Genomic DNA, 11214 nt, shown 5'->3' on the forward strand with positions numbered 1-11214 from the left:
AAGAGCTCCAAGGCAGCCTCAGGACCAGACTCCTATGGGTGGACCACATGCAGAGGTGGGGATAAAACCAAAGCTGAACCCCAGGGATGGGGTGACTAAGGAAGAAGATGGAAAATCTTTCCATCAGCTGTACAAGCTGCAGATTAAACCCCCACGATCACCTGGGCAGACCCTGTGTCTATAGAATATCTGAGTAGATAATGAGTGTTCCCACAAATGAAAACGGTCTAGCTCTGGCAGCTGTCGACGTTGAGGGCAAGCACACACAGGAATTGGGCCCAATCAGAGTCTGAGCGGTCCCCAAAGGGCTCACAGCAGGTCCAGAGACCAGCCCAGAGGCAGAGGAGAGCCTGTTGGGAAGGAGGAGGTGAGCTGTGGCTCACAGCATGTGCAAGGACACTGACAGCTGAGATGCCAGGAAAACACCATTAGTACTATTATTTTTATTATGTTTTGATTCATTCTGTTGTTGGTTCTGGCTGGTTTTTTTTTTTTTTTTTTTTTTTTGGTTTCTTTTTCTTTCTTGTTTGTTTTAATTTTTTTTAATTTAGTCTTTTGGGATCTCCATGTTTTATAACATATTTTTTATTTTAATTTTTTTATACATTTCTATTTTTGCTTTTCTGTTCTATGTTCTTTCCCTTTTTTTCTTCTTTTTTCTTTAATATATATTTTTTTTAAAAAAATATTTCCATTTCTACTTTGTGTTTCTGTTGTCCTGTGTTTGTCCCATTTTATTTTATTATTTTTTAAATCATTTTTACCAGTTTGTTCTGTTTCCTTGCTTTATTCTTCAGTTGGCACACTGTATTGGTTTTGTTTTTAGGTTATGTGTTTTTGTTAGTCTTAATCCTAATTGTCTGATTTCGTTTTTGACTTCTTCTATTTGTCTGGTTGATCTCTTACTTTTTCTTTTATTTGGCTCTATTTTTGTTTCTTTTACATGTGTTTGCATTTCCTTGTTTCTGTTTTTATTTGATTTTGTTTTTTACCATTTCTCTGGGGTTTTGTTTGTCTTTTTTTTAATATATTTTCTATTTGTTTTCATTTTCTTTTTCTATTTCTATGTTGTTTTTCTGTTATTCTGTCTTCTATCCCCTTTCTCTGATTCTCTTTTTTTTTAAATCATTTTTGTCGGTTTGTTTTGTTTCTTTGCTTCATTCTTCAGTTGGCACTCTGCCTTGGTTTTGTTTTTGGGTTTTGGGTTTTTGTCAGCTTTCTTTTTAATTGTTTGATTTCGTTCTTGAGTTCTTTTGTTTATCTGGTTGTTCTCTTGCTTTTTGATTTATTTGGTTCTGTTTTTGTTTCTTTTGTGTGTGTGCGTGTTTCCTTGTTTCTGTTTCTGTCTGTTTGATTTTACTTTTTACCATTTGTCTGGGGTTTTATTAGTCTTTTTTTTTTTTAATCCCCTTCATTGCCAGGATGAGCGACTTGTGGAGTCTTGGTCCCTCGACCAGAAGTCCGGCCTGAGGCTCTGGGGTGGGAGCACCGACTCCAGGATGCTGGACCACTAGAGAATTCCTGGCCCCAGGGAAGATCAATTGCTGAGAAGTTTCATGGGGGCCTCTATCTGAATCCAAGTCCTGGCTCCACCCAACTGCCAGCAGCTCCCAGTGCTGGACGCCTCACACCAAACAACAAACAAGACAGGAACACAAACCAACCCATCAGCACACACACTACCTAAAGTCATACTAAGCTCAAAGACACACCAAAACACACCACCTAACAAGGCCCTGCTCATCAGAGGGAAAAGAGCTCCACGCACCAGAATGCAGGCAACAGTCCCTCCCATCAGGAAAGCTATGCAAGGCACTGGACCAATCTCACCGCTGGGGGCAGAGAACAGAAGCAAGAGGAACTATGATGCTGCAGCCTGGGGAAAGGAAACCTCAAATACGGTAAATTAGACAAAATGAGAAGACAGAGAAATATCTTACAGGCAAAGGAGCAAGATAAAAACCCACAAGACCAAATAAATGAAGAGGAAATAGGCAAACTACCTGAAAAAGAATTCAGAGTAATGGTAGTAAAGATGATCCAAAATCTTGGAAATAGAGAAAATACAAGAAACGTTTAACAAGGACCTAGAAGAACTAAACAGCAAACAAACAGTAATGAACAACACAATAACTGAAATTAAAAATACTCTAGAAGGAATCAAAAGCAGAATAACTGAGGCAGAAGAACAGATAAGTGAGCTGGAAGATAGAATGGTGGAAATAACTGTCACAGAGCAGAATAAAGAAAAAAGAAGGAAAAGAATGGAGGACAGTCTCAGAGACTTCTGGGACAACAAGAAGCACATCAGCATTCGAATTACAGGCGTCCCAGAAGAAGAAGAAATAAGAAAGGGTCTGAGAAAATATTTGAAGAGATTATAGTCGAAAACTTCCCCAACACAGGAAAGGAAATAGTCAACCAAGTCCAGGAAGTGCAGAGAGTCCCATACAGGATAAATCCAAGGAGAAACATGCCAAGACACATATTAATCAAACTAACAAAGATTTAACACAAAGAAAAAATATTAAAAGCAGCAAGGGAAAAGCAACAAATAACATACAAGGGAATCCCCATGAGGTTAACAGCTGATCTTTCAGCAGAAACTCTACAGGCCAGAAGGGAGTGGCAAGATATATTTAAAGTGATGAAAGGGAAAAACCTACAACCAAGATTACTCTACCCAGCAAGGATCTCATTCAGATTCGACGGAGAAATCAAAAGCTTTACAAACAAGCATAAGTTAAGAGAATTCAGTACCACCAAACCAGCTTTACAATAAATGCTAAAGGAACTTCTCTAGGCAGGAAACACAAGAGAAGGAAGAGACCTACAAAAACAAGGAAGGAAACTACATAATGATCAAGGGATCAATCCAAGAAGGATATATAACAATTGTAAATATCTATGCACCCAACATAGGAGCACCTCAATACATAAGGCAAATGCTATAGGCATAAAAGGGAAAATCGACAGTAACACAATAATAGTAGGCGACTTTAACATGCCACCTACACCAATGGACAGATCACCCAAAATGAAAATAAATGAGGAAACAAGCTTTAAATGACACATTAGACCAGATGGACTTAACTGATATTTATAGGACATTCCATACAAAACAACAGAATACACTTCCTTCTCAAGTGCACACAGAACATTCTCCAGGATAGATCACATCTTGGGTCACAAATCAAGCCTCGGTAAATTTAAGAAAATTGAAATCGTATCAAGTATCTTTTCCGACCACAACACTATGAGACTAGATATCAATTACAAGAAAAAAAAACTGTGTAAAAAATACAAACACATGGAGGCTAAACAATATGCTGCTAAACAACCAAGAGATCACTGAGGAAATCAAAAAATACCTAGAAACAAATGACAATGAAAACACAACGACCCAAAACCTATGGCATGCAGCAAAAGCAGTTCTAACAGGGAAGTTTATAGCAATACAATTCTACCTCAAGAAACAAGAAACATCTCAAATAAACAACTTAACCTTACACCTAAAGCAATTAGAGAAAGAACAAATAAAAACCCCAAAGTTAGCAGAAGGAAAGAAATCATAAAGATCACATCAGAAATAAATGAAAAATAAATGAAGGAAACAATAGCAAATATCAATAAAACTAAAAGCTGGTTCTTTGAGAAGATAAACTAAACAAAACTAATAAACCATTAGCCATATTCATCAGGAAAAAAAGGGAGAAGACTCAAATCAACAGAATTAGAAATGAAAAAGGAAAAGTAACAACTGACACTGCAGAAATACAGAGGATCATGAGAGATTACTACAAGCAACTATATGCCAATAAAATGGACAACCTGGAAGAAATGGACAGATTCTTAGAAAAGTACAAGCTTCCAAGACTGAACCAGGAAGAAATAGAAAACATGAACAGACCAATCACAAGCACTGAAATTGAAACTGTGATTAAAAATCTTCCAACAAACAAAAGTCCAGGACCAGATGGCTTCACAGGTGAATTCTATCAAACATTTAGAGAAGAGCTAACACCTATCCTTCTCAAACTCTTCCAAAATATAGCAGAGGGAGGAGCACTCCCAAACTCATTCTATAAAGCTACCATCACCCTGATACCAAAACCAGACAAAGATGTCACAAAATAAAGGAAATTACAGGCCAATATCACTGATGAACATAGACGCAAAAATCCTCAACAAAATACTAGCAAACAGAATCCAACAGTACATTGAAAGGATCATACACCATGATCAAGTGGGTTTTATCCCAGGGATGCAAGGATCCTTCAATATACGCAAATCAATCAGTGTGATACACCATTTAACAAACTGAAGGATAAGAACCATGTGATAATCTCAAAAGATGCAGAAAAAGCTTTTGACAAAATTCAACACCGATTTATGATAAAAACTCTCCAGAAAGTGGGCACAGAGGGAACCTACCTCAACATAATAAAAGCCATTTATGACACCCACAGCCAACATCATTCTTAATGGTGAAAAACTGAAAACATTTCCTCTAAGATCAGGAACAAGACAAGGGTGCCCACTCTCACCACTATTATTCAACATTGTTGTGGAAGTTTTAGCCATGGCAATCAGAGAAGAAAAAGTAATAAAAGGAATATAAATTGGAACAGAAGAGGTAGAAGTGTCATTGCTTGCAGATGACATGACACTATACATAGAAAATCCTAAAGATGCCACCAGAAAACTACTAGAGCCAATCAATGACTCTGGTAAAATAGCAGGATACAAAATTAATGCACAGAAATCTCTTGCATTCCTATACTCTAACAACGAAAACCAGAAAGAAATTAAGGAAACACTCCCATTTACCATTGCAACAAAAGAATAACATACCTAAGAATAAATGTACCTAAGGAGGCAAAAGACCTGTACGCAGAAAACCATAAGACACTGATGAAAGAAATCAAAGACAATACAAACAGATGGAAAGATATACCATGTTCTTGGATTGGAAGAATCAACATTGTGAAAATGACTCTACTACCCAAAGCAATCTACAGATTCAATGCAATCCCTATCAAACTACCAATGGCATGTTTCACAGAACTAGAACAAAAAATTTCACAAAAGAAACACAAAAGACCCCGAATAGCCAAAGCAATCTTGAGTAAGAAAAATGGAGCTGGAAGAATCAGGCTCCCTGACTTCACACTATACTACAAAGGTACAGTAATCAAGACAGTATGGTGCTGGCACACAAACAGAAATATAGATCAATGGAACAGGATAGAAAGCCCAGAGATAAACCCACTCACATATGGTCACCTTATCTTTGACAAAGGAGGCAAGAATATACAATGGAGAAAAGACAGTCTCTTCAATAAGTGGTGCTGGGAAAACTAGGCAGCTACATGTAAAAGAATGAAATTAGAACACTTCCTAACACCACACACAAAAATAAACTCAAAATGGATTAAAGACCTAAATGTAAGGCCAGATACTATAAAACTCTTAGAGGAAAACGTAGGCAGAACACTCTATGACATAAATCACAGCAAGATCCTTTTTGACCCACCTCCGAGAGTAATGGAAATAAAAACAAAAATAAACAAATGGGACCTAATGAAACTTAAAAGCTTTTGCACAGAAAAGGAAACCATAAACAAGACGAAAAGACAACCCTCAGAATGGGAGAAAACATTTGCGAACGAAGCAACTGACAAAGGATTAATCTCCAAAATTTACAAGCAGCTCATGCAGCTCAATATCAAAAAAAAAAAAAAAAACCCAATCCAAAAATGGGTGAAAGACCTAAATAGACATTTCTTGAAGTAAACGTACAGATTGCCAACAAACACGTGAAAGGATGCTCAACATCACTAATCATTAGAGAAACGGAAATCAAAACCACAATGAGGTATCACCTCACACCTGTCAGAATGGCCATCCTCAGAAAAATCTAGAAACAATAAATTCTGGAGAGGTGTGGAGAAAAGGGAACCCTCCTCCACTGATGGCGGGAATGTAAATTGATACAACCACTATGGAGAACCGTATGGAGGTTCCTTAAAAAACTAAAAATAGAACTACCATATGACCCAGCAATTCCCAGTACTGGGCATATACCCTGAGAAAACCATAATTCCAAAAGAGACATGCACCACGGTATTCATTGCAGCACTATTTACAACAGCCAGGACATGGAAGCAACCTAAGTGTCCATCGACAGATGAATGGATAAAGAAGATGTGACACATATATACAATGGAATATTATTCAGCCATAAAAAGGAATGAAATTGAGTTATTTGTAGTGAGGTGGATGGACCTAGAGTCTGTCATACAGAGTGAAGTAAGTCAGAAAGAGAAAAACAAATACCATATGCTAATGCACATGTATGGAATCTAAAAAAGTGGTACTGATGAACCTAGTGGCAGGGCAGGAATAAAGAGGCAGATGTAGAGAACGGACTTGAGGTCACAGGGGAGGGGGAAGGTGAAGCTGGGACAAAGTGAGAAAGTAGCATTGACACATATATACTACGAAATGTAAAATGGATGGCTAGTGGGAAGCTGTTGCATAGCACAGGGAGGTCAGCTCAATGCTTTCTGATGACCCAGAGGGGTGGGATAGGGAGAGCGGGAGGGAGGCTCAAGAGGGAGGGGATATATGTATACATATAGCTGATTCACTTTGTTGTACAGCAGAAACTAACACAACATTGTAAAGCAATTATACTCCAATAAAGATATTAAAATAAATAAATAAATAAAATATGATGTCTAAGGGTCTGGCTTTTAGTCAGCCTGAATCTAGGTGCTGAGGTCCTCCCCTTTGGGGCACCAACAGGTACTGGCACATCCTCAACTACTGGGAGTTATTGAACATGTAGTAAGTAGGCTGCTTGGACAAAGACAAATGTTTGAGAGACAACCAAGACCTGAGGCAGGACTCAATGTCAAGCTTCAACTCCTACACAAGGCCATTCCTTTAAGACTGGGAGAGGTGGTTGTTTCATCTACTATATAGAAATCAACACAGAGCGTCAAGCGAAATGAAGCAACAGAGGAATATGTTCCAAATAAAAGAACAAGCTAAGAAAAAACCTTAATGAAATGGAGATAATTTACCTGATGAAGAATTTAAAGAAATGGTCATAAAGACGCTCAATGAACTGGGGACAAGAATGGATGGACACAGTGAGAACTTCAACAAAGAGATGGAAAATATAAGAAAGTATCGAATAGAAGTCACAGAGCTGAAGAATACAAACACTGAACTAAAAAATACACTACATGTGTGCAAGAGCAGACGAGATGAAGCAGAGGAACGATCAGTCAACTTGAAGACAAGGCGGTGGAACTCACCCAATCAGAGCAGTAAAAAGAAAAAAGAATGAAAAAACAAATGAAGATAGCTTGAGGGACTTATGGGATAACATCAAATGGTTTCACATTCGCATAATAGGGCTCCCAGAAAGAGAAGACAGAGAGAAAGGGGCATAAATCTTATTTGAAGAAATAGTGGCTGAAAACTTCCCTAACCTGGGAAAGGAAACTGATATACAGATCCAGGAAGTCCAGAGGGTGCAAATAAGAGGAACCAAAAGAGACCCAAGCCATGGTACATTATAATTAAAATGTCAAAATTTAAAGATGATGTGAGAATCTTAAAAGCAGCAAGAGAAAAACAACTTATTACACACAAGGGAACCCCCACAGAGTCTATCAGCAGATTTTTCAGAGGAAACTTTGCAGGCCAGAAGGGAGTAGCATGATATATTCAAAATGCTTAAAGAAAAAAAAATCTTCCAACCAAGAATATCCTACCTGGCAAAGTTATCATTAGAAGTAAAAGAGAGATAAAGTTTTCTAGACAAGCAAAAGCTAACTGAGTTCATCACCGATAAACTAGCATTACAAGAAGTGTTATAAAGGGACTTCTTTAAACTGAAAAGAAAGGGCACTAATTAGTAACAAGAACACAATAACAAATCTCATTGGAAAGGTAAATATATAGTAAAGGTAGTGGATTAATCACTTATAAGGCTATTATAAAGGTTAAGAGACAAAAGTAGTAAAAAATAACTATGATGACAATTAGTTAAGGGATACACAATATAAAAAGATGTAAAATGTGACATCAAAAACATAAATGTTGTGGGGGAGAGTAATGATGTTGAGCTTTACAACGGGATCAAACTTCAGTTGTCATCAATTTAAAATAGGCTGTTATAGATAAAAGTTGTTATATGTAAGCCTCATGGTAACCACAAAGCAAAAACCTACAGCAGATACACGAAAAATAAACGGAAAGTAATATAAGTATACCACTAGAGAAAGTCAAACCACAAAGAGCAAGTGAAGAAGAAACAGAGAGGAACTATAAAAACAGCCAGAAAACAATTTATAATATGGCAATAAGCACATACCTATCAATAATTACTTTAAATGTAAATGGACTAAATTCTTCAGTCAAAAGGCAGATAGGCTGAATGGATAAAAAACAAGACCTATCTTTATGCTCCTACAGCATACATATACAGACTCACTTTAGATGTAAGGACACGCACAGACGGAAAGTGAAGAGATGGAAAAAGATATTCCATGCAAATGGAAACCAAAAAAAGCTGATACTTATATCAGACAAAATAGACTTTAAAACAAGGGCCGTCATAAAAGACAAATAAGGGCATTACATAATGATAAAGGGGTCAGTTCAGCAAGAAGTTTTATTTGTAAATATTTATGTACCCAACATAGATGCATCTAAATATATAGAGCAAATTTTAACAGGCCTAAAGGGAGAAATAGCAATACAATAATAGGAAGGGACTCTAATAACCCACTTACATCAATGGATAGATCATCCAGAAAGAAAATCAATAAGGGAACGTGGGCCTGAAGCTACACATTAGACCAGAGGGACTTAACAGATATTTACTGAACATTCCATCCAAAAGCAACAGAATACACTTTCTTCTGAAGTGCACATGAAACATTTTCCAAGGTAGATCATATGTTAGGCCACAAAACAGATCTTCATAAATTTAAGAGCACTGAAATCATATTGAGCACCTTTTCTGACCACAATAGTATGAAAATAGAAATTAATTACATGAAAAAAACTGGAAAATTTACAAATATGTGGAGATTAAATAACATGTATCTGAACACCAGTGTGTCAAAGATGAAATCAAAAAGAAATTAAAAAAACTTGAGACAAATAAAAATGGAAATGCAACATACCAAAATATATGAGATGCAGCAAAACTAGTTCTTAAGAGGGAAGTTCATAGCGATACATGCCTACCTCAAGAAACAAGAAAAGTCTCAAATAAACAACCTAACTTTACACCTCAAGGAACTAGAAAAAGAAGAAAATCAAAGCCCAAAGTTAGAAGGAAGTGAAACAACAAAGATTAGAGCAGAAATAAGTGAAATAGAGACTAAAAAGACAATAGAAAAGATCAATGAAACTAAGAGCTGGTTCTTTGAAAAGATAAACAAATTTACAACCTGTAGCTAGAATCACCAAGAAAAGAAGAGAGAGGACTCAAGTAAATGAAATCAGAAATGAAAAAGGAGACATTACAACTGATACTACTGAAATACAAAGGGTCATAAGAGACTACTATGAACACCTATATGCTAACAAATTGGACAACCTAGAAGAAATGGATACATTGCTAGAAACATGCAACTTACCAAGACTGAATCATGATGCAACAGAAAATCTGAACAGACCAATTGTTAGCAAGGAAATTGAATTAGTAATCAAAAATCTCTCACAAACAAAAGTCTAGAACCAGACGGCTTCACTGGTGAATTCTACCAAACATTCAAGAAAGAATAATACCAATCTTCTCAAACTCTTACAAAGAAACAGAAAATGAGAGAAGTCTTCCACACTTTTTTTACAAAGCCAAAATTACCCTGATTACCAAAACCAGACAAGGATGCCACAAGGAAAGAAAATTACAAGCCAATATCCCTGATGAACATAGATACAAAAAACCTCAACAAAGTATTAAGCAAACTGAATTCAATAATAAGCATTAAAAAAGGATCATAAACCACGATCAAGTGGGATTTACTCCAGAGATGCAAGAATGGTTCATCATACACAAATCAGTCAATGTGATACACCACATTGACAAAATGAAAGATAAAAATTACACAGTCACCTCAACACATGTATAAAAAGCACTTGACAAAATTCGACATCCATTTATGATTTAAAATCCCAACAAAGAAAGTATAGAGGGAATGTACTTCAACATAATAAAGGTCATATATGACAAAGCCACAGTTAACATCATACTCAATGGTGAAAAGCTGAAGGCTTTTCCACTAAGATCAGGAACAAGAAAGGGGTGAATATTCTCACCACTCTTCTTCAACATAGTACTGGAAGTCCTAGCTAGAGCAACCAGGCAAGAAAAGTAATAAAAGGCATCCAAATTGGAAAGAGAAAAAAAAAAAAAAACAAAACTGCCACTACTTACATATGACATGATATTATATACAGAAAACCCTAAAGACTCCATCAAAAAACTGTTAGAATAAATGAATTCACTAAAGGTGCAGGATACAAAAAATCAATACACAAAAATCTGTTGTGTTTCTATACACTTATAATGAACTATCAGAAAGAGAAATTCAGGAAAAATCCCATTTACAATTGTAACAAAAAAGAATAAAATACCTAAGGATAAATTTAACCAAGAAGGTAAGATACCTGTATATTGAAAACTATAAGATTAATGAAAGGTATTGAAGAAGACACAAATAAACGGAAAGGTATTCACTGCTCATGGATTGGAATAATCCATATTGTTAAAATGGCCATACTACCGCAAATAATCTAGAGTCAATGCAATTCCTATCAAAATTCCAATGGTATTTTTCACATAAATAGAACAAAATCCTAAAATTTGTATGGAACCATAAAACACCCCAAATAACCAAAGCAATCTTGAGAAAGAAGAGCAAAGGTGAAGGCATCACATGCCCTGATTTCAAACTATATTTCAAAGCTACAGTAATGAAAACAGTATGGTATTGGCATAAAAACAGACACATAGATCAATGGAACAGAATAGAGAGCCCAGAAATAAACCCACACAAAAATGGTCGCTTTATGACAAAGGAGGCAAGAATATACAAGGGCAAGGACAGTCTCTTCAATAAATGATGCTGGGAAAATTGGACAGCCACATGCAAAAATCAAACTGGACCACTGTCTTACACC

At 36.3% G+C, this 11214-nt stretch overlaps 1 long non-coding RNA gene across 1 annotated transcript in view; it reads left to right on the top strand.

Moving 5' to 3' along the window:
* The window catches only part of LOC137767635 (uncharacterized), a 168145-nt gene extending 161571 nt beyond the window's left edge, over window positions 1-6574 (top strand). Inside the window, exon 3 of the long non-coding RNA XR_011074552.1 lies at window positions 1422-6574. This is a non-coding gene — a long non-coding RNA (uncharacterized lncRNA). The remainder of the gene's footprint in view (window positions 1-1421) is intronic.
* The last annotated feature ends 4640 nt before the right edge of the window (window positions 6575-11214 follow it).

This window comes from Eschrichtius robustus, chromosome 1 (assembly GCF_028021215.1).
Source record: "Eschrichtius robustus isolate mEscRob2 chromosome 1, mEscRob2.pri, whole genome shotgun sequence".
In the NCBI taxonomy this organism is placed as follows: Eukaryota; Metazoa; Chordata; class Mammalia; order Artiodactyla; family Eschrichtiidae; genus Eschrichtius; species Eschrichtius robustus.